The sequence below is a fragment of the Mauremys reevesii genome, linkage group 6, assembly GCF_016161935.1.
Source record: "Mauremys reevesii isolate NIE-2019 linkage group 6, ASM1616193v1, whole genome shotgun sequence".
Lineage (NCBI taxonomy): Eukaryota > Metazoa > Chordata > Testudines > Geoemydidae > Mauremys > Mauremys reevesii.
In genome coordinates, this window is record NC_052628.1 from 36,537,957 (window position 1) to 36,562,766 (window position 24,810).

A 24,810-nucleotide genomic window follows, 5' to 3' on the forward strand; every position below is an offset into this window, starting at 1 on the left:
TTGCTAAATTGTTCCAGTGGTTAATTACTCTTATTATTAAAAATTTACACCTTATTTCCCATCTGAAGTTGTCTAGCTTCAACTTCCACCCATTGTATCGTGTTATGCCTTTCTCTCTAGATTGAAGAGCCCATTATTAAATATTTATTCCCCATGTAGATACTTACAGATTCTAATCAAGTCACCCCTTAACCCTCTCTTTGTTAAGATAAATAGATTGAGCCCCTTGAGTCTGTATAAGGCATGTTTTCTAATCCTTTAATAATTCTGATTTATGCACCTTATTACTTGTAGTCACTTAAAATCTATCTTTCTGTAGTTAATAAATTCATGTAGTTGTTTTATCTAAATAAGTGTGTTTGGGAAACTCCTTTTGGGATAACAAGATTTGTGCATATCATTTTCTATTAATAAATGATAGACTTTATATGAGCTTGTATTGTCCAGGGGGGTTCTGAGCAGTACAGGACGCACATTTCTGGGGGAAGTCAGGGACTGGGAGTTTGCTGGTGTTGCTCTGCAGTATAATTCATAAGTAACTGGCTATAGCACTCATACAGAATAGCTGGGAATGATTTACATGATGAGGGTTGTGTGTGAGCAGACCAGGAGTGGTTGCTCTCACGGTGAAGCAGTGTAAAAGGCACCCCAGGCTGGGGAATTAAGGGGACACAGCTGTCCATTAGCCCAGATTGTACCCTGGGTAATGTCGCAAATAGTTTTTGATTAAATGATAACATATTTGTTTCCACAGAAAGCCAGCTCATTCAGTGTGCACATTAGATTGTACTGTGACACTGGAATGGCTGACATCAAGCAGTCTGATCTATATAGTTAAAGTCTTGGTCCAAGCTGACGGGTGTATTAAGTGCCCTTCTTCCATACGGAATAGAAGAAGCAATTAAGCCCTTTTATGGAGTGAGATAGTTTCTATTGTTTCTAGCTACCACTCACGGCAATCAGCCACATAGCAAAGCCTGAGCAGGGCTAAGCTGTGTGGTCTGAGGGGTTTCCTTGGGACTGATTGCAAACATAGGGGCTAAGTAATTGATTGCATGTGGTGGTGAGGGACAGAAAACCAGAAGAAAGTGAGAAGCAGTGGTGAGCATGGCCCCAGAAGGAAGACAAGAGAGAGACCTTCTCTTGGGGACAGGACATGCTGGAAAGTCAGATTTGGATTTCAGAGTAAGGAAACCGGCTGCCTTGTTCCTATTGTGTTCAGGGAAACAGGAGTCTGTGTACATTCTTTGATGCAATCCTGTCTACTGACTGAGAAATACCTGACTTATATCATCAATTTCTCCCCCTAAAGGAAACAATCCGGCAAGGCCCTGAATGTTGCCTAACCACCCAGATCCAAAAGGGTCAACAGTACATAAGAATGAGGCAGCTAAGCAATGCTTACTATTCTGTGAATCTTCAAGTGACCGAACAGTGAGTCAGTGACCATGTAATTGGCAGCCACAAATTCCACAGTCATAGCACGTTTCTGTTCTTCTGCTGGATACCAGAGTTCCTGAGGGTACTTCCCCAGGTGTTATCCTTTTCTACATGCTCATTAAAGTCACTCAGGATCATGACAACATCTCTTCTTGAAGCTTCATTAGGGACTGACTGCAGTTGCTGGTAAAATTTATGTGCCATGCCTCATTGGCCTTGACATTAGTGGGACTATACACTCCAATGATGATAAGATGCACATAGTTGGTAGAGAATCAGACCTTGATAAATTGCTCGTTAATCACCTACCAACTCTGCAAGGCTTGTTGGGTATAGTGTGAAAGTACAAGGGCCACCTCTTGCTCGAGCAACCCATCAGGGGAGCTGAGAACAAAAACGTATAGTCCTCAACTTTCTTTTCACCACTTCCTGGCCAGTGCACTTCAGATCAGACACAGATATCAATATTCCAGCTTTAAAACTGCTTGGCAAGGAGGACAGCTTTAACTGTTTCAAACAATGCTCTAACATTCTAGGCACCAATTGTACATTTGTTGCCAGCATGCAGGATATTAGATTGATCCTTTTGGAATGGGATATCAAGCAGGTGGCAACTGTCAAATACTGGGCAGTGTTACAAACAGTACTAGAGGATGCTCAAAAGATGAGGAGATTCATATAGCAGCACCTGCCACCATATTTTGGGCCCTTCAACAGCCTCTGTGAGGATGTCATGCCACAAAGGTGTGGATATATAGAACTACATCTATACCAACTCTATTGTACAACAGTGAAACGTGGGCACAGATGAAGGCTGAAGAGTAGCAGACTGACGTTTTTGATTCTCATCATGTTCATCAGCTGTTCCATATTAAGTGGCAGACAAGATCAACAATGAGGATATATGTAGTTGAACCCAGCAACTGCATCCATCAGCACTGGTTCAGTTTTTGCAGCTTTCTTGGAATGGATATATTACAAGTGAAAGTCAATGAATTACAAAGCACATTTTCAAAGAAATGCCACTTCACAGTTGATGAGTACATGGTCCCCAAAAGCCTTGGTGCCTCAATAAGATTACCAGTGATGGACAAAATAAATATCCAGTCAGATTATCAAGGGCCTTGCTAGAGATCAGTCCTGGTGGCACTCTATCTGCAAGGGTTTGTGATTTGCCCTGATGGTGATGTTTATTCACAGCACTCTGTGCATATAAGTTCACCTCTGCTCAGTTGCATACATGTAAATTTGGAGTAAATCCATTAGTTCAGTTTACTTTGAAAAGACCAGAGAGGTAATTCAAACAGAGTTTAACCAAGAATGAGACATAGATGCATAGAATGTCTCAATACCTGTGTATCCTCCAACTGGGCACTGAATGATGGCTGATATTATGGAAATAGAAGTACATAATCTTGTAATTAAAGGATCTTATAATACACAAGCACAAGAGAGCATAGTAAAAGTTGAGTGATTAGCTTTGGCATTTCCTGACTGGAGTACTTAACTTTGTAATCTTAATGTTGGTAAGAAATTAAATTTCCTAAGAAGCTATTAAGAAAAGAAAAGAAAAGAAAAGAAAAAGAAAAACTATAGAAATTCTTTATATGTTCTAATATGGGACTACAGGATGACTAGCATCCACCAAGTTGCTAGAATTCTGGTGACTGTGGGATTTACAAAGTTAGGCTCAAACACAGTTGGTCATTAAGTGATGTTTAAACCCCTTCAACTTGTCTGGAATAACACAGCCAGTGACCCTGGTCTGTAGGTGAAAAAGCAGACTAAGTTCACAGTCTTTCACTATCTCCACTTTAACTACACCAAGTACGGTGGGGAGAAGTTATCATGGCCTGGGGTTGAGGCTTAGCATATTCCTTCCAAGAAAGGTCTTCTCCTGAAGTCCAGTCCTCCCCTCCTCCCCCTCCCTTTTAAAAAATGTATATAAACAGGACTACTTCCTTAAGGAGGTCCAGCTGTCAGTCCCTTCCTCCAAGAAGGACAGTCTGTACACTCCCTTCAGTCTGGTAGTCCCTCACCTCCAAGGAAGTTTACTAATCCTTTCTTCAGCTGGCAGGGGATGAAGTACATATACCAGACACATAGCACTAATGTGCCCTGTCTTGCACAAGATGTACACTCTGTGAGTGATAGTCATCTGTGTGTGGAGGGCAAGCAGAACGTGTATGCAGCACATAAACTCTTTGGGGCTTACGTGGTATATAAGCCTTAGGGTGGCCTTTTGCACAGTGAAGAAGCTTGCCTCATTGAAGACCTGAGGCAGCTCCTTTTATGGTCACTGGCAGGTGGTTTTACACATTGAATGAGGCTGGATTATGTGTACACAGTTACTGACACAAGTCTTACCAAGTTTTTGTAGGACAGCCACTTATATACAGTTTGCAGACACCCCTGCATGCTTCATAAGAACAGTGGGAGGTGGTTGATGCGCTGTTAACACTGTTGGGATGATGCCAAATTGTTGTGGCCATACTGAATGAATGGTGATAACATGGCTTGACATGACTGAACTGCAAAAGAGGATTCTGGGCGCGGAATCCTTTCTTAGCATCAGGCAGATGCCAGAGGTGAAACTGACTCGCTCCATGCTGCATGCATGATCAGTACTGATCTTTGAGTCAGCAAATATGTCCACTTGAAAGCAAACAACACATGGAGAACATCCTGAATGGAGCCTGGGTTGACCGGGGCATCTAGACCCTGTTGAAGGACATCACACAGGGGGCTGAAGTGAATGATTGATAAGGAAATGAATGTTGGGTAATTTTCAGTTGGCACCACTCTGCAGTCTCCTCCTAAAGTATTAATTAGGTAAAAATTAGTAACCCCGTGCCCACTGGGCATGCTTTTAAGAATGTGTGACTCCTTTGAGGAAAAAGAGTATAAAAATCAAGCAAATTAAATTACTGTGGAGGGATTCCTTAATTAACGCTTAAAGAAGCAATGCTGCTAGCCAGAGTAACCAAACCTCTGCTCCGTGGGCTCAAGTAGGACTGTGAACCAGAGAGATCTACAGACAGCCAAGGCCTTGCCTCGAGGGCTGAGGAGACCAGACTTGGAGAGAAGAAGTCATCCATAGAATTGGTAACCACCTTCTCTGTTTGCCAAGCAGGAACTGTGTGAGGCTAGCCCAGGGCCTGTTTGTGTGTGTTTGTGAAAGAGAGGCTCACTAAGAGGAATGTACAGCTCTTACTGCATAGTTCTTAATGTCTAACATAGGAGTTGTGTGCTTAATGTAACCCTTTCCCGCTTGTGTAATTCCTTCTCAAATAAACTGCACTGTATGCAAGATAATTACTGTGGACCTTTTTCACTGGAATGACAGTAATCTGCTCCGCTGGGAGCCATTAAAGATCCATTGGGGGTAGTAGCCCGCTGGTGCCAACATTTGGTAGCAGAGGATAGTTACTGTTGTGTCCAAGAAAAAGAGGTCTTTAAACTGAATGAAACTGTTTCTGAACTGGTTGCCTGCGAAGAGCTTGGTATCCTGAATCACTGGTGTTAACTGACTAATTTAAACACAGTGAATCAGTTCTGACATATTAATTTTAGCTCGGGGACCAGATTTAGTTACAGTGCACAGAGAGGGAAATATACTAGTGAGCGGGGTTGTATTGGTCATTTCTAGAGTTGATGATGTTTCACAAACACAGACAGGGAAGGGTTGTCAAACCGGAGGATGAGGGGGACGCCCTGAATCCTCCGGGTGTGGTTAATGAGTGTTTGTTAAAACAGGTATTTAAAAGCTTGGGGTCTGATCCATGTCTGGCTGATGCAGTCCCCATGCCGCATGAGGAAGTTTTGGACAACTTGCTGTTGAGGTACTGAAAGGGTTACACTCCCGAGAAAGCCCAAACAGCAGCACATGTCATCTGTAAAGGATGCTTGTAAAGGAGCGAGATGTTGTGGAAGAAAGTTTGGAACAGGAATTGGAAAAACTAAAATTGCAGAATGAAAGCCTGAAATGCGACTTGCAAACTACTGTAGCACAAAATGTAACCAAGGCTCAGCAGGTAACAGCTTTAACCCATACATGTCCAGAAAGAATAAATATACAGGTGGAAGAGGAAGAGGAGCCCCTGTCAGGGCCTCCGGCAGTAGTGATAGCAAAATGCCTCAGCCTTCATGGCAAATACAAGAGGAAGTAAATCATCCTCTGACTGAAACTAAAAACAAGTACTGGCTAAACAAATGGACTCTTTGACTAAGAGAACATGTTTGTCTTGGCTGTTGGAATACATGGTTAGAAAACATTTAGATCTTGAAGATTTAAGACAACTGCTGACTTGTGCTGGCCCTACGGAAGGAACAGCTTTGTTGGCAGAAACTGAGGCAGGGTTAAACCAAGGTGACAGAGATGGTGTTATCCAGAAGGTAGTGCAATACTTTCTGACCCCCTCTGAATTGAGAAGGACAATACAAGTATTTTTGTTAATACATCAGAAGGAAAAATAATCTGTTATGGGCTTATTGGACTGGGTTGTGGTTGGTATGCTCTCTGGCTGAAATCAAGGAAAAACAGCTGACAGATTTGACCTATGATGGTTTAAGGAAACCTATTAAGGTGTTCATAGGATCCTGGATGGATTTAGATCAGGTTGAATTGACTGAAGCAGCTCGGGAGGCAGAAAGGGTAGCAAGTGGAGTGATTAGTGAGGCTCTCTACAGCAATCAAGCAGGCTGTAATGGCTCCAGCCACACTGATATGGGACGTGGTAATTGCAATGAAATAGGACAAGGCCGGGGACGGCATGATAGGAGACATGAAGTATCTAGTTGGGGATCATTGCAAGCTCAGGTATGGGCTCAACTTCAGGAAAGAGGGGCAGATATGGCCAGTTTGGATGGGCAACCTCTGGAGACTTTGCTAGCTGCTTTAAGTGATTTGATGGCAAGGACTAGATCACAGTCAACGCTACAACCAGGAGTTAAGGCTGTTGAGACCATGGGAACAGGTACAGAAGATCTGCTGGTGAGTTCTTATGGCTTGTTATCCCTGGAATTGGCAGCTCCCTGTCAGGGTGGCTCCACAGGGCAGTAAAAATGCCTCACCTTTAGCAACCTCACCCCCAAAGGTAAATGTTAGTAGCCAACTTACAGCCTCTCATAATTGGTAAATCTTACATGGAAGAGGGGACAGAAGAAAACATATACTTAATGCTGGCATTAGTTAATACTGGAGCAAAGACAACTTAAAGTATTAAAACACCTGCTGTGGGTAGTAGCTCAAACTAAATGTTAAATAAATACAGTGATTTGTAACAGCATAACTGAAAAAGCCATATTAAAAGTAGATCTTGTACAACAGGAAAAAGTGAATGATTCATTTGGAAGAAAGGCTGGTTGTGAAGAAAGAGACCAGGTTATTTCAGAAGGATTGAGAAAGTGAGCCTGCAAAGCTATGGCAGCTGTGGCACTGCCAGATAATAAGTGGATAAGGAAATTTCTCATGGTTTGGGCTAGAAAGAAAAGGCAGTGGTAAAGATAGTGAAGAAAAAAAAATATGTAAAGTCAACTCCGCAGTATTCCTATCCAGCAAAAGCTGTTCCCCATGTAAAAAACAAACCTGTTGTGGGATCTAAAAGCACAAGAGGTAGTACTAAAGTGTCAAAGTCCCTGCAACTCCCCAATCTGGCTTACATAAGAAGAACGGCCATACTGGGTCAGACCAAAGGTCCATCCAGCCCAGTATCCTGTCTACCAACCGACAGTGGCCAATGTCAGGTGCCCCAGAGGGAGTGAACCAAACAGGTAATGATCAAGTGATCTCTCTCCTGCCATCCATCTCCACCCTCTGACAAACAGAGGCGAGGGACACCATTCCTTACCTATTCTGGCTAATAGCCATTAGTGGCATGAATGTATCCAGTTCTCTTTTAAACCCTGTTATAGTCCTAGCCTTCACAACCTCCTTGTACAGAAACCAGATGGCAGATGACATCCCATGATTATAGTATAAAAATATAATTGTAAATCTACCCTTGTTGTAGCCAACCTTCCAGTTATAACAGCCAGAGCAGTGGCCAGGGCTAAATGGTTCTCTGTACTGAATTTGCAACAAAGAATCCTGTGGCACCTTATAGACTAACAGACGTTCTGCAGCATGAGCTTTCGTGGGTGAATACCCACTTCTTCAGATGCAAGAGGGAGTGTCCTGAGTAGATGGTTCAGTTCCTTAGTGTATTCCTCAGTGGGATCTGAGGGAAGTGGCCTGTAGAATTTGGTGTTGGAGAGTTGTCTGGCGGCCTCCTTTTGGTAGTCAGACCTGTTCATGATGACAACAGCACCTCCTTTATCAGCCTCTTTGATTATAATGTCAGGATGGTTTCTGAGGCTGTGGATGGCATTGCGTTCTGCACGACTTAGGTTATGAGGCAAGCGATGTTGTTTTTCCACAATTTCTGCCTGTGCACGTCGGCGGAAGCATTCAATGTATAGGTCCAGACTGTCATTTCGACCCTCAGGAGGAGTCCATGTGGAGTTCTTCTTTTTGTGCTGTTGGTGGGAGGGTAACTGTGTATCAGTGCGCTGTTCAGTGTTGTCCTGAAAGTATTCTTTGAGTCGGAGACGGCGAAAGTAGGCTTCCAGATCGCCGCAGAACTGTATCATGTTGGTGGGGGTGGCAGGGCAAAAAGAGAGTCCCCGAGATAGGACAGACGTTTCTTCTGGGCTGAGTGTGTGGTTGGATAGATTGACGATATTGCTGGGTGGGTTAGGGGTACCACGGTTGTGGCCCCATGTGGCAGGTAGGAGTTTAGACAGCTTACAGTCCTTTTTCCTTTGTAGAGAGGTGAAGTGAGTGATGTAGATCTCCTGTCTTATTTTAGTGAAGTCCGTTTGTATGGAAGTTTGGTTATTGATGAGAGTCTCCAGGTTGGAGAGCTCTTTTTTGATGTTTTCCTGTTTGCTGTATAGGAGGCTGATCAGGTGGTTCCTCAGTTTCTTTGATAGAGTATGGCATAATCTCTCACTGTGGTCTGTGTAGTATGTAGATAGCAGTGGATTTTTTACCTTTAGTCCATTTGGTCTGATGATTGCATCTGAAGAAGTGGGTATTCACCCACGAAAGCTCATGCTGCAGAACGTCTGTTAGTCTATAAGGTGCCACAGGATTCTTTGTTGCTTTTACAGATCCAGACTAACACGGCTACCCCTCTGATACTTGTACTGAATTTGTTATTTGTTTCTTTGTTATGTTCAGTGGTGAGCTGGAGCCAGTTCACACAGGTTCGCGCAAACCAGTTGTTAAATTTAGCAGCCGGTTTAGAACCGGTTGTTAAAGGAGGTTTTTCTGTCGTTACACCGGCCTGCAGGCCACATCCGGCCTGCGGGACCGTCCTGTCTGGCCCGTCTGAGTTCCCAGCTGGGGAGGCTCCCCCAGCCCCTTCCCCGCCTCCCCCCCCACCCTCGCAGAGCCCCAGCGTGCCGCGCCGCCAGCACCAGCGCTCTGGGCAGCTCTGCAGCTCCTGCTGCTTTGAGCGGCATGGTAAGGGGGTGGGGCTGCGAGCTCCAGCGGGCTGCACGGCATCCATACACGCTGCCCTGAGCAGTGTGGTAAGAAGGCTGGGCTGGGAGGAGGGGTTGGATAAGGGGCAGGGAGCGGTTGGAGGGGGCGGAGGTTCTGGGGGGGCAGTCAGGGGACAGAAAGTGGAGCGAGTTGGGTAGGGGTGGGGTCCTGGGGGCTTTTAGGCGGGGTCTCGGGAGGTGGTCAGGAGACAAAGAGCGGTGGGGTTGATGGGTTGTGGGTTCTGAGGGGGCAGTCGGGGGCAGAATGTGGGTGGGGGTCGGATGGGGGGGGAAATAGGCTGTTTTGGGAGGCATGGGGGGCTTGTACTCACCGGGCAGTTCCCTACCGGTTCTTCAGTGGCACTTTGGAGGCGGGTCCTTCACTCGCTCCGGGTCTTTGGCAGCACTGAAGGACTGCCACCGACGTGCCGCCAAAGACCTGGAGTGAGTGAAGGACTCGCCACCGACGTGCTGCCGAAGAACCTGTAGGGAACCGGTTCCTAAGATTTTTGCAGCTCATCACTGGTGATGTTATTAACCTCTTTGAATTAATAACAGGCTAAATTATAAGAACTCCTGAGTTCCTGTTAACATCAAATAAACAAATGCCTGAGCAGGTACAAAAGAAGATCTGGGTAACAAATTTGATGCAAACATTGGAAAACATTTAGACAGAGAAATCAACACAAACAAAAGGAAAAGCCAAAGGAATAATTAAAATATCGATGAAAAATAGAAAACACAATGATCTTAAAATTGGTAAACAAAGGTAAAATAAACCCTTAACAGTTAAGTATAAGGCCAGTCCCATGGCAGTATTAGTAACCACTCTAGATGGAGATATGTAAAACATTCTGATCAAATCCAATTTTCAGAAATGAATGCACGGTATGTACTAACCTATAAGGTCTGGTCAGAGGCCTTGTGTGTTTTGTTTGGTTTTGCTTATGTTTTTGCAGGTTAATCTATACATTTATGGAAGCAAGAAGTATGCTGTGAAATTTGTTATGGCTTGTTGGCCATGTGATTACTAGACCTGTCTGTGGCACAGCATTCCATCTGAAGAATAAACCAGAAGATTGTTAAATTACTCAAATTTCAATACAGCGAGCACCCTTCTTAGGGGCATAAGCATAAAAACATGCTGGGTCAAACTAAAGGTCCATCTAGCCCAGCATCCTGTATTTTAACCATGACCAATGTCAGGTGTTTCAGATAAAATAAACAGAACAGGTATTGATCAAGTAACCATTCTCAGTTTCTGGCAAACAGAGGCCAGGGACACCACCCCTGCCCATCTTGGCTAATAGCCTCTATGAATTGATCTCTTTTTTTACAACAGAAAACAAAACACCTTGTTATAGTCTTGGCCTTTACAACATTTTCTGACAAGAAGTTCCACAGGCTAATTTTCCTGTGTTTATTTCCTTTTGTTTATTTTAAACCTTCTGCTTAGCAATTTAATTGGTAACCTCTAGTTCTTGTGTTATAAAATAAAAGAAGTAAACAACACTTTATTTACTTTCTCAACAACAGTGAGGATTTCATAGACCTCTACTGCATTCCCCCTTTAGTTATCTATTTTCTTATATAAAGTTGGAAAGTCCTAGTCTTGTTAATCTTTTCTTATATAAAGTTGTTCCAGACCCCTGATTATTTTTATTGCTTTGTTTCTGTGCTTTTTTTGTCAGATATTGCTGTTGCACATTAAGTGAATGTTTTTAGGAATCTATACACAATGATTCCAAACCCCTTTTTCTTTTGGATGGTAGCAGCTAATTTAGACCCAATTCTTTTATATGTATAGTTGGAATTATGTTTTTCCAATGTGCATTGCTTTGCATTTGTCAGCACTGAATTTCATCTGCTTAGTCACCCAGTTTTGTAAGATCCCTTTACAACTCTTTAAAGTCTGTTTTGGACTTGACTATCTTGAAGTTTTGTATCATCTGCAAATTTTTGCCACTTAATTGTTTGCCTTTTTAATACATAGATCATTTAACAGTACTGCCGTTTCCCAGTACAAACCCCTGGACACGCCACTGTTTACCTCCCTCCATTCTGAAAACTAATCAGTTATGTTTGCCTTTTGTCTCTTATCTTTTAACCAGTTATTGATCCATAAAGAATTTTCTCTCTTATCCTATAACAGCTCACCTTGCCTTAAAACCTTCAGTAAGGGTTCAAAGACTTTCTGAAGATCTGAGTACACTATATTCACTAAATCACCTTGTCTATATCCTTGTTGATCCTCTCAAAGAATTCTAGTAAACTAATCTTTACTATAATTTAACTGTAAAGATGAATGCAAATTTCTTTAGTTCTTCTATATTGGCTTTATTCTTTTTGGGTGTCCCAAGGGGCTAAGGAAATCTTAATTACCCAGTGGCCTCACTGGTTGTGTAGTAGGCTTCCTGCTTTTGATAGTGTCAGTATAGGAAAAAAATCTCAAAATCTGAAAGCAGCCTCCAAGCTTAATTCTCCGAGGAGGGGAAAGTTTTTAAAAAAAGCTTTTGGAAAGTCTAAATTCCAGTATTGGAATAGATAATGGTGCAGATTTAATCAAAGTCCTCCTAGTCAGTAAACCTTACTGTGGGCAACAACTTGAAGCCAACTTCTGCAAGAAGTCCTATACAAAAATCATGTTAGAGTTGTTTCCCTGATAATGTTTACTCTAACAGCATTTATTATCAGTTGGATCTAGCGCTCCCCCACCCTCCCAACTGTTGCCAGGTATGTTAAATGGCCTCTCAGGTGATGGTCCACATTAACCCTTTTCAGGGTCTGTGTGGGGTACACACCCCACCACAGGCAGGCAGATAAAAACCATCAGAAAAGTGCAAATTTGACAGAGCAATAAACAGAACAAGGCAACTGGAGAAGGGAAAAGCTTTGGTCATCTTAACCATAGCTATTGCAACACACTCCAGCTATAACAATGTAAAAGAAACATAAATACATGCACGTGGCAGAACTGAGTAATGGCATTAACTTATTATAATCCTTGACACACACACACCTTCTTTATTCATTTCCTTCAGGTGTGCCATTTTTTAAATTTTAGACTAAAAACTCTTCAGGGCAGAAACCTGCTCTCTTAAATAGACCGTAAGTCACCTAGTACATGCACAAACACCCAAATACACACATCTATTTTGCGGGTTATATTATAAAAACTTCCAGCATCAATCTCCTCTTGGAACCTAACTATGCCATAGAACTAAAACTGTTATTCAAAGATCTCTTGCAGTTGCAGCTACTTTCCTTCTTTCCTTGCAACTTTGTCAATTAAATCAAACATGCAAAACAAATGTACAAATCACATACCCCCAACAAACACCAAACACGCCCCCCTCCCTGCATAAGCTTCACCCCTAGCTTCAGTCAGAATCCTCTCTCACAAGGTTGGGCTCATTTGCTCTCTAAGGCTCATCTGCACCTAATTAGCTCAACTAGTGAGAATCTCCCTGAGATAACTGCAGATTGCTCTGAGTTAACCCACAAAATCCAAGCTGCTACCTAGTTCAGCTTTACCTCTTTGTAGGGACACTACTGTATGGGGTGCAGCAGGATATTCCCCCTAAGAGGCACTAAGAGACCCAGGCCCCTATGACGGACCTGATAGAGCCCTAAATACAAAGAGGTAATTTTGATTGAATTATCCAATCACAGGCACATTCCCATAAGATCATTGATCTGGAAGGCATGGCCATCTTTTTTTGTCATAGTGGTGTTTTGAACATAATCTTAAGAGTTTTTCTTGTAGGCATAGATTGCTTGCAGAGATGACGTTAAAAGTCTTTGAATATTTCCTTGTACAGAAAATTCTGTTACTCAACAGAAAAGCACAGTAAGGCTATCTCTACACTTATGCCACATCTATATTAAGAAATTAGGTTGACCCAGCTACTTTGCTCAGGGGTGTGAAAAATCCACCGTTGTTGTAAGACCGGTAAAAGCTACATTAGCATAGCTACAGCTCTCAGGGTTATGAAAAATCCACACCCCCTAAATACAGTTAAGGAGACCTAACCCCTGGTGTAGACAGCACTAGATCAACAAACTTACCATCTATCAGGAAGAACCTCTCCCATCACTACAGCAAGTGTCTACAGTGTGCGGCCGTCAGAAGACCTGAGTGTTCTGTTCAAAACGTCCAAAGTAAGCGAAGAAAGAAAAAAACAACAAAAAAGCAGTAAAAAAAATCTTTGACCACCATGGTTCCTTAAAAGAAAGGTAGGTGACTTCAAATTCTAACTGAGGCCTTGTCTACACTATGAATGCTTTGCTGGTATAGATATACTGGCAGCACACCCTAATGTAGATGCAGATTATGTCAACAGAAGTGCTTCTGTCAGCTTCAAAACCACTGCCCCGAACCATATCAGCTGTGTTGACAGAAGCACTCTTGTCAGTATAGCTGGATCTATACCAAAGAACATACTAAGCGGGGGAGGGATAGCCTGCTAAACCCAGGATTGTGAGTTCAGTCCTTGAGGGGGGCACTTAGGGATCTAGGGCAAAATCAGTACTTGGTCCTGCTAGTAAAGGCAGGGGGCTGGACTGATGACCCTTTGGGGTCCCTTCCAGTTCTAGGAGATAGGTATATCTCCGTTTATTTATTTATAATAGGAAAGTTTCACTTTGGACTTGTCCATCATGCATGGTATAAACATTATAAGATAGTTGGAACCCTCCTTCCAGATGATGTGGGTAACCTCTCACACTGACGATACTTCTCCAAGGGAGGGAATCCCAGTGGCTTGACCCATAGTTCTCAAACCCGGGTCTGCATGTTTTATAGGAGCAGCCATGCTCCAACCCTCCATCTGGCAGCCTACTGATGCTTGCTTACCTGGGACCCCTGAAACCCAGCCCCAGTTTGAGGATTTGCCCCTAAGTCCTATTGGCAGAGTCCCAAAGCAGCTGATTGGCCTGCTGGCCCTACTTAAGACAGCATCAGGAATAGGAAATGGTCTGAACAACTAGGTCCCACCCTGTTCTGTGTGCCCTGTGCCTCCTGCTCACCTGGCTTGATTTCCTGGCATCCTATCCTGGCCTGACTCCTGGTATCTGATTCATGGTTCTGATCTCCAGTTTATCTCCTGCTTCTGACCTCCTGGTATCCTGACTCCTGTCTTGTGACCACAGACTCAGGCTTTGACTATTAGGTCTCACCACCCATGACCCACCTGCTATACCCAGTTATTAGGAAGAGACAGGTAATAGTAATGGGGGATTCGATTATTAGAAATGTAGATAGCTGGGTTTGTGAAGACTGGGAGAACTGCATGCTGGGTGTGAAGATTGTGGATCTCTCGAGACATGTAGACAGACTTACATGTAGTGCTGGAGTGGAGTAGGTGGTTGTGGTATATGTAGGTACCAATGACATAGGAAAGGGTAGGAGAGGTCCTGGAGGCCAAATTTAGGCTGCTAAGTAAGAGATTAAAGTCCAGGACCCTGATGGTAGCATTCTGTGAAATGCTTCCAGGTCCACTTGCAGAGCCAGTTGCATAGGCAGAACAGAAGGGTCTCAATGCATGGATCAGACAATGGTGTATGGAGGAGAGTTTTAGGTTTATTGGGAACTAGGGAACCTTTTGGGAAAGGAGGAGCCTGTACAGGAAGTATGGAAAATGGATCCAGACTTCTGGCATGTAAAATTAGAAAGGTAATAGAGAATTTTTTAAACTAAGGGCTGGGTGGAAGTCAACAGATGAAGAGGAGCACATGGTTTGAACAGAGACATCCATGGGGAGGATCTACTAATGGGGATTCTCTACATCTTAGTAAAGAGGAGCGCATAGAAGTTGACAAAGCACAGGTAGGAACTGAGGAAAAACAGTCAAGTGAAAAACAGTTCCATTCAATTACATGACATGAAGGTAGACAACTAAGAAGCGCTTGTATATAAAAGCTAGAAATCTAAACACTAAGATGGGTGAACTTGAGTGCCTGGTATTAAATGAGACTATTGATATAATAGGCATCAGAGAAACTTGGAATGATGATAATCAATGGGACACAGTAATACCAGGGTACAAAAGAGATAGGAATGACAGAGAAGATTGTTTTGGTGGGGAAGTGGCACTGTATGTGAAAGAAAGAATAGAGTCAAATATAAGAACATAAGAACGGCCATACTGGGTCAGACCAAAGGTCCATCTAGCTCAGTATCCTGTCTTCCTACAGTGGCCAATGCCAGGTGCCCCAGAGGGAATGAACAGAACAGGTAATCATCAAGTGATCCATCCCTTGTAGCCCATTCCCAGCTTCTGGGAATATAATAAAAATCTTAAACTGTACCATAGAATCTCTATGGATAGAAATTTCACGCTTGAATAATAAGAGTATAGTAATAGGAATACATTACCATCTGACCAGGATGGTGATGGTGAATGTGAAATGCTCCGGGAGATTAGAGAGGCTATAAAAATAGAAAACTCAATAATAATGGGAGATTTCAACTATCCCCATATTGACTGGATACAGGTCACCTCAGGACTGGGTGTAGAGGTAAAGTTTTTTGACACCATTAATAACTGTTTCTTGGAGCTGCTAGTCCTGGAATCAACAAAGGGAGAGGCAATTCTTGATTTAGTCATCAGTGCAGCACAGGATCTAGTCTAAGAGGTGACTATAGCTGAACTGCTCCGTAATAGCAATCATAATATAATTACATTTAACATCCTTGGGTGAGGGGAAATGCCAACGAAGCCCACCACGGTAGCATTTAACTTCAGAAAGGGACACACACACACACACACACACGGAAGTTAGTTAAATGGAAATCAAAAGGAACAATTACAAGAGTGACATGCCTGCAAGCTGCATGGAAACGTTTTAAATATGCTATAATAGAGGCTCAAATTAAATGTATACCCCAAATTAAAAAAAAAAAAAGGAAAAGGACCCAAAAAACCTCACAATGGCTAAACAGAGTAAAAGGGATGCAAAAATGCATCCCTTAAAACGTGGATTCAAATCCAGTTCAGGAAAATAGAAAGGCGCATAAACTCTGGCAAGTTAAGTGTAAAACTATAATTAGGCAGGCCAATAAAGAATTTGAAGAGCAACTATCAAAAGACTCAAATTAACAGCAAAAGAATTTATGTATTTCAGAAGCAGGAAGCCTGCCAAACAATCTGTGGGTCCACTGGACAATGGAAGTACTAAAGGAGAACTCAAGGAAGGTAAGACTATTGCAGAGAAGCTGCATTAATTCTCTACATCGGCCTTCACTGCAAAGGATGCAAGGGAGAGTCCCACACCTGAGCCAGTCTTTTTAAGTGACAAATCTGAGGATCTGTCCCAGATTGACGGGTGAGTAAAGAAGGTTTTGGAACAAATTGATAAGTTAAACGATAATAAGTCACCAGAACTAGATGGTGTTCACCCAAGAGTTCCGGAGCTCAAATGTGAAATTGCAGAACTACTAACTGTGATATGTAACCCATCACTTAAATCAGCTTCTGTACCAGATGACTTGAGAATAACTAATGTGATGCCAACTTTTAAAAAAGGCTCCAGAGGCAATCCTGGCAATTTCAGGCCAGTAAGTCTAACTTCAGTACCAGGGAAATTGGTTGAAACTATAGGTCACAAGGTTCACTACTCACCACTAGGGGTTCCTCCTGTTGGTCACTCTGGGGATTAGCTTTTTCATCCTGATGCCCTCTTCTTGCAGTTTCTCAACCTGTTGTCTCACTCTGTCACCCTGCAGCCCCTCTCTTGCTACTCAGGAGCTATAGTACCTAGGCTTCATGGCTTAGCCCACCAGCCAAGTCGCAACAGTCTTCCCCTTCTGGGGTTACATCACCAGGGCCAGCTCTAGGTTTTTTGCCGCCCCAAGCAAAAAAATAATAATCATAATCTCCAAGAGCGCAACTGCAAAAAAACCCCAAACCACCCAGAATGCTGTCCCTGGAATTGTGCTGCCCCAAGCACATGCTTGCTTTGTTGGTGCCTAGAGCCGGTCCTGTATATCACAGTCCTTCACAGCATCCCCGACAGTCCTTAAGTCCACTGCCCTCGCTAATTCACTCCCTCAGTGACTGGGACAAATGATCCCAGATAGTCCTCAAGATCACTGCCCAGACTGGGCCACTCATTCAGTGGCTGGTAGGGGAACTCAGGCTCACCTTCCACACAGGGTTCAAGTTGAGGGTCCTATCTCCAGAAGCTAATGTCTGTACTATCTCAAACCTTCCTGCCTCTCCCTGGAATACTTTCTACCTTGCCTCTCTCAGGTTCTCATAGTCCACCCTACTAACTAAACCCCTTTCCTCTGGGTCTGCTGGACAAACCCTTCCTCTTGTGTCTAAATCTCTTTCTCTCCCTTGTCCCAAGTAAAGTGACTACAGCCTCTTCTGATACCACCACTTGGTTTTATAGAAGTTCCTTCTATTCCTCCACAGGAAAGCCTCCTTTAATTAGGGCTCTTGTCTCAGCATAAATTTCCCCCATCTTGAAACCTAACAGGTTAATTGGCCCATCTGGCCTACATGAACCTCTTCAGGGTGAGTGTGGAGAACACATCACATCACATTATAGTAAAGAACAGAATTGTCAGATACATAGATGAATGTGATTTGTTGGGGAAGAGTCTACAAGGCCTTTGAAGGTGTCAACCAGGGGCGGCTCTAGGGATTTTGCTGCCCCAAGCACGGCAGGCAGGCTGCCTCCAGCGGTTTGCCTGCGGGAGGTCCACTGAAGCCGCGGGACCAGCGGACCCTCTGCAGGCACGCCACGGAAGGCAGCCTGCCTGCCGCCCTCACAGCTCCAGCAGAGCGCCCCCCGCGGCTTGCCGCCCCAAGCACGCGCTTGGTGTGCTGGGGCCTGGAGCCGCCCCTGGTGTCAACAAACATGTGGACAAGGGTGATCCAGTGGATATAGTGTACTTGGACTTTCAGGAAGCTTTTGACAAGTTTCCTCACCAAAGGCTCTTAAGCAAACTAAGCAGTCATGGGATAAGAGGAAGCTTCCTCTCATGGATCTGTAAACTGGACAGGAAACAATGGGTAGGACTAAATGGCGAGTTTTCAGAATGGAGAGAGGTAAATAGTAATGTCCCCGAGGGATCTATCCTGGGACCAGTGTTGTACAACATATTCATAAATGATCTAGAAAAAGGGGTGAACAGGGAAGTGGCAAAGTTTGCAGATGATACAAAATTACTCAAGGTAGTTAAGTCCGAAGCAAATTGTGAAGAGTTACAAAGCAATCTCAGACAACTGGTTGACAGGGCAACAAAATGATGAAATTCAGTGTTGATAAATCCAATGTAATGCATATTGGAAAATGTAACCCTAACTATACATACAAAATGATATTGTCTAAATTAAGTGTTACCAACCAAGAAAGAGATCTTGGAGTCATCATGGGCAGTTTATCTAAAAACATCTGCTCAATGTGCAGCAGCAGTCAAAAAAGCTAACAGAACGTTAGGAACCTGTGATGGGGCGGACAGGCCATGAGGCCCCCTGCTGGAGGCCTCGTGGACCTGCCACACCCCACCCCAGAAAAGGGCAGTGTATAACTGTGTTCAAAAATAATATCATGGAGGACAGGTCCATCAGCAGCTATCAGACAAGATGGTCAGAGATGCAACCCCATGCTCTGGGTGTCCTTAAGCCTGACTGCTGGGACTAGACAACAGGGGATGGATCATTTGACAATTGCCCTGTTCTATAATTGCAAATATACCAATCTCCTAGAACTGGAAGGGACTTTGAAAGGTCATTGAGTCCAGCCCCTTGTCTCCACTAGCAGGATCAAGTACTGATTTTTGCCCCAAATTGCTAAGTGGCCCCCTCAAGGATTGAACTCACAACCCTGGATTTAGCAAGCTAATGCTCAAACCACTGACCTATCCCTCACCCCTAAAAGCTTTACATTCCTTTCCTTCAAAGCATGTGGCCATTCTGATGTTCTCATTGCTGAGGCAGATACTCTTGCATTCAGCATTGCCTCTGACTTTCTCCCAGAGTACCACTGTCATCTTCTATGGCCTGTATCTGGGAAATTAGCAGGTGATTGCATGTGACAGCTTCCATGCTTAGGGTGAGCTTGGTGTTACGATCTGTGGGACTTCGCTCTGGGGAAAAGATTGCCAATCCTCTCTCTTCTTCCTTTTGTAGTTTCTTTACTGTGAGTCCAGAGGATTAAATACCGTATTTTTCCGTGTATAAGACTATACTTTATCCTAAAATCCTTAGCCTAAAAATTGAGGGTAGTCTTATACACGGAAGTAAGCCTCCTGTTCCCTGCCCTCTGACCCCCCCAACCCCTATCCACCCCCCCACCCCAGAACTCCCCTGCCCTCTCTCCAACACCCCCTCCCTGCCCCCTTACCGCGCTGCCTGCACGTGGCTGGTGGCGCTACAATCCATCCGCGGCTGGAGCTCGGAGCGCGGGGCCGGGCAGTGTCCGGAGCCGGGTATCCGGCTCTGGTAGTGCGGTCCGGGCACCGCGCGGCTGGGATGCGGGAGCCGGGCGGCTGGGGACGCGGGAGCCGGGACACTGGGGACACGGGAGCCGGGGAGCCGGGCGGCTGGGGACACGGGAGCTGGCGGCTCCCCGCCTCCCCAGCCGCCTGGCTCCCTGCCTCCCCGGCTCCGGTAGTGCGATCCGGGTACTGCAGCGGCTGGGGACGCGGGGAGCCGGGCGGCTGGGGACCGGGAGAGCTGGGCGGCTGGGGACCGGGAGAGCCGGGCGGCTGGGGACCGGGAGAGCCGGGGAGCCGGGCGGCAGGAGTCGCGCGGCCGGGGAGGGACGTGGCAGGAGCCGGGCAGGGCTGCCGCCGGAGACCAGCCGGGCGCACGGCCCTCCTCCTTCCCTCTACCCCTACCTCCGCGTCCTCTTCCTGGGCCTGAGCAGCAAAGTCGGGGGGGGACAGCTGCAGTGCGGCTGGAGGGAAAAGAAAACAAAACAAAAAAACCTGGGGCATGGCCGGAGCGGCAAAGCAGGGGAGAAAAAAAAACAAAAACCTGAATTTGGGGTTAGAAAAGTGGGGGCGTCTTATACATGGGGGCGTCTTATACATGGAAAAATACGGTATGTTAAAATGAACAGGTGGAGGCTGGTTTGGTAGCTCTCCTTCAGATTGCAGAGTGCTATCTGGTTAATTTTTAAAATTGTTGTGGGTTTATTTTGTTGTGGGCCCCCACCCGGTTTAACAAGTTTTGATATGCCAGAGTAACCACAGGCAAAACAATGAATTGCAAAAACAGCCCTGCTAGAAGTTGTCTGAAATAAATAAACCTTAAGTATAGTGTTCTGGAGCTTTGAAATAAGCTTATTATTAATAAGTGTTAGGATTTAAAGAAGCATAACTTCTGCATTAGCCTTGGGCACACTATTATGTAGTAATACATAGCTGTTGTTTTTCAGTGGGAGAAACTGCTATCACTGAAACTTCTTAGATGTTTACTACCTTGACTGAGTAGTCAGGCAAGTACTGTGGGGGCAGGGGGCGTTTCTTCCAGTTTTGGGGTTTCATACAGGTAGCACTCTGGTGGCTAATGCATGGAAAGGTCATTCTGAGCATGTCTATAACTGCTTCCAGGTGGGCCTGCATGGCAATATACAATTTTTTAATGCATTACTCAAGCATTGTGACGGTACAGCGTACAGCAAATGTGATTACCCAATGAATATAGGACAGCTTTGCTTTTCAACCCATTATATAGATTACCAAATCTCCTTTTCTCTCTCACTGCTCTGGGTCAGACTGTGGTGGGGGTGTTGGATTCCTCTCCCATTCCTGCCACTTCCAACCCTTCCCTGCCCCCTCCCCCCCCCTTTTTTTTTTTTTTGGAGCAGCAGTGCATCTGACTCTTTGCTCCTCTCCCACTCCATGTTGCTGTCATCAACCATCCAGCCAACTCCTCCCCATCAGCTTTCCTCTTGGATTTGGACTTCCGGCTCTTTCTCTCCTTCTCCTCAGTCTCCCACACTCAGTTTTGGTATGTTGAATACCCAGCCACCCCCTTAGCTGCATGTTGCTTTACCCTCACCTCTTCTTTCAAGCTGCAGCCCTAGTTCAACTTTCTCACTCACCGAAAGAGCCATTTATTCAACTTGGTTTTCATCAATCCCTGCTCTCTCTTTGACCTCTCTTGCTGAGTTTTCCCTCTCTGACCATCATCTGGTCTCTTTCAGCATTGCCCATCAGCCTTCTCCCTCAAACCCAGTACTCAGTCTTGCCTTGACTTCCAGTCCATTAGTGATGATGACTTCTTGTCTGCTCTCCTTCCTGACCTCTTTTCCATTAATACCATTGTTGATTCTCTGCATTCCTCTGTCTACTCCACTCTTGACTCTTCTGCCTCTCTCTCCCATTGCAAGGTCTGCTCCACCAACTCCCTGTCCTGGCTCATTTGCAACATCTGCTTCCTCTGCTCCTGCTCTCAGACTGCGGTACGGGGTCCTGTGACCAGACAGCCTTCCTCCATTACAAATCCAGTCTCCCTGCTACCATCTTCCCAGCTAAAAAAATCTGTTTCTCCAATGTAATTGAATCTCACACCTGCAATCCCAGCTGCCTTTTCGCCACCTATGCTTCATTCCTCAAACTCTTCCCTCCTCCTGTCTCCACTTTCTCTATGATCAAAGGATGTTGCCAATATATTTTATATTTTTATAAAACTGACAAAATGATACACAAAGTTCCCCCTCCACTCACCTACCTTCCTTCCCCTTTCCCATGACTCTCTTCCCCTTCTCCCCATCACAGTTACAGAAACTTCTCATCTGCTCTCCTCCTCTGACCCCTTCACTAGCCCCAGTGACCCAATCCCATCTCCTGATCTTCCTTGCACCCATTCTCATTCCATCCCTTACTCTTTTCCTTAACCTCTCACTCTCTTCTGGCTCTTTCCCCTACAATACAAATGTGCTTTAATATCTCCCATGTTAAAAACTAAACAAAAAACCACCTTGACCCCACTTTCCTCCCACATTCTCTCTCTCCTTCATTTCTAAGCTTATTCAATGTGCTGTCTGGAGATTCCTCTCCTACAATTCCATCCTAGACCATCTCCAATGTGTCTTCTGCCCCTTGCACTCAACTGGAACTGCTCTCAGAGTCTTTAATTACCTTGTGATGGGGTGTTCACTCTCACACCAGCCCTGGAGGGGCTAGGGAGGCCAATTAACTGCCAAAGCTGCACCTGAAGGAGGAGCCAGGGAGCAGTGAAGACTAATTAAAGGATGAAGCTCACCTGGACAGGAAAACATGGGGCTTTGTATAAAGCCAGGTAGCTGAGGGCAGAACAGAACTGCAGTGAAGAGGTCTGCCATCATTCTCTCAGAAAACAAAGAGGGAGCTTGGCCCAGAGGAGGGTGGACAAGGAGGCGGATAAAGACAACGTCAGAAGCAGTCCAGGGGAACAGCAGCAAGGTGTGGGACAATACAGATTTTAGTTGCTGGTTGTAGGGTCTCTGGGCTGGAACCCAGCAAAGAGGGCAGGCCTGGGTTCCCCCACAAGCCACTGGGGAAGTGGCACCACTAAACAGCAGTGAATTGGAAGACTGCCTGGGACAGTTTATACAGAGAGATTTAGGTACACACACACCCGGAAAGGGAAAACAACAGTTACCTGGCTGGAGGGCCAAGCCACGAAGAGGGAGCAGTCAAATCCAGAGAGAGAGATAGTGAGCACCCACAGGAAGAGGCATCAGACTGGCAAAGCAAGTCCCCAGCCATGGCCAATATGAAATACCGCAGTGGTGAATATAGTACCCTGTGACACTCCTCTTAGCCAAATCTCAATCAGTACTCCAGTCTCATCCTCCTTGACCTGTCAGCCACCTTTGACACAGTCAACCATGGTGGTCTTCTTAAAATCTTGTCCTCCTTGGCTTCCAGGATACTGTCCTCTCCTCCTACCTCTCTAACTGCTCTTTCAGCACATCCTTTGGATCCCCCTCATCTCCCCCCCGCCTTCCCTCCACATTTCTATGAGGGATCCACAGGGCTCTGTCCTTGGTCCCCTTCTCTTCTACTGTCTCCCTTGTTTCTGGGAAATCTCATCCGCAAACACAAATTCAACTACCACCTCTATGTAGAATAATCACAGATCTCCCTCTACTCCAGGCCTGCTTCCTTCTGTCCAAATCTCAGCCTGTCTCTGACATCGCTTTGTGGACTTCTAGCCATCAACTCAAGCTCAACATGGCTAAAGTAGAATTCCTAATCTTCACACACACCCCCAACTCCTCCCCTCCCTGCTACCTCTTTTCTTGATCACTGTGCACAATACCATCATTCAACTCCCCATGCAGGCCCATAACCTGCATGTCACTCTCTGGGTCCTCACATCCAGACTATGCCTAAATCTTGCAGATTTTGTCCGCATAACATTTATAAGACACGTTCTTTCCTATTCATTCCCACAGCTGAAAGTTTTCCAGTCTTCAAATCATCTCAAAATGTCAATCAGCACAGAGCAGAGTACCTGAGGCCTGAGTCACTGCAGGCTCTGTTGGAAGGGCAAATCAGTGCAGCTGGGTTGTTGCTGCATGCCTGAGTGGTGACTCCCCACAATTCTGGAGGTGCAGCTAAGTGAGCAGCCCTGGCTTGGCAGCAGGTTTGCCTCACAATTACAATTTGGTTGATAAAGGTAATAGTGTGGATGTAATATACTTAAACTTCTGTAAATCATTTGCCTTAGTATTGCATGATATTTTGATTTTTAAAAAATTAGAATACAAATTTAACAAGACATACATTTTGGGACCTATCTATTTAATGTAACTGTACATGGGGAATCATCATCAAGTCTGTGTATGTAGTGGAGTCCCGTAGGGATCCATTCTTGGCCTTATGCTATTTAACATTTTTATCAATGACCTGGAAGAATATGATTCCCTCAGTTTTTGGTTAATACTGAAGAGGACAGGTCACAACAATCTGGATCAATTGGCAAGCTGGCCACAAGCAAACTGTGTGTGGCACTTTAAAAAAAAATACAGCTAAATGTAAATTCATACATCCAGGACAAAGAATGTGGGGGAACTCTATCCTGAGAAGCAGAGACTCTAAAAAAGATTTGGGGGTTGTGGTGAATCATCAGCTGAACATGAGCTCCCAGGGCAATGCTGTGGTCAAAAGGGCAAATACAATCCTTGGATGCATAAATGGGGAATCTCGAAGAAGTAGACAGGTAATTTTATCTCTGTTTTTGGCACTGGTGCAAATGCTGCTGAAATACTGTATCCAGTTCTGGTGTCAATAATTCAAGGAAGATATTGATAAATTGGAGAGTTTAGAGAAGAGCCATGTCATGATTAAAGGATTAGAAAATGTGCTTTAGAGAGACTCAAGGACCTCAATCTATTTAGATTAACAGAAAAGGTTAAGGGGTGACTTGATCAAATCTGTAAGTACCTACATGGGGAGCAAACATTTGATAATGGACTCTTCAGTCTAGCAGACAAAGGTATAACATGATCCTACAGCTAGAAGTTGAAGTTAGGCAAATTAAGCCAGGAAATCAGGGATACATTTTTTAACAGTGAGGGACTGTTAACCATTGGAACAATTTACCAAGGGTTGCTGTGGATTCTCCATTACTGGCAATTTTTTAAATCAAGATAGGCTCTAGTTCAAAGGAATTATTTTAGGGTGGTTCTGTGGCCCGTGTTATGCTAGATGTCAGACTAGAAGATCAAAATGGTCCCTTCTGGCCTTGGAATCTATGACACATACTTGAAGAAGAAACTGCAGTGCCTCATAAGCATAGCAGTGATGTTTTGAGAATCCCCAGTGGCTAGGTGTGCAGCTGACCCTGAGCACCCAGTACTGAGAATAGATTTTTTTTCAGGGACAAACACCAT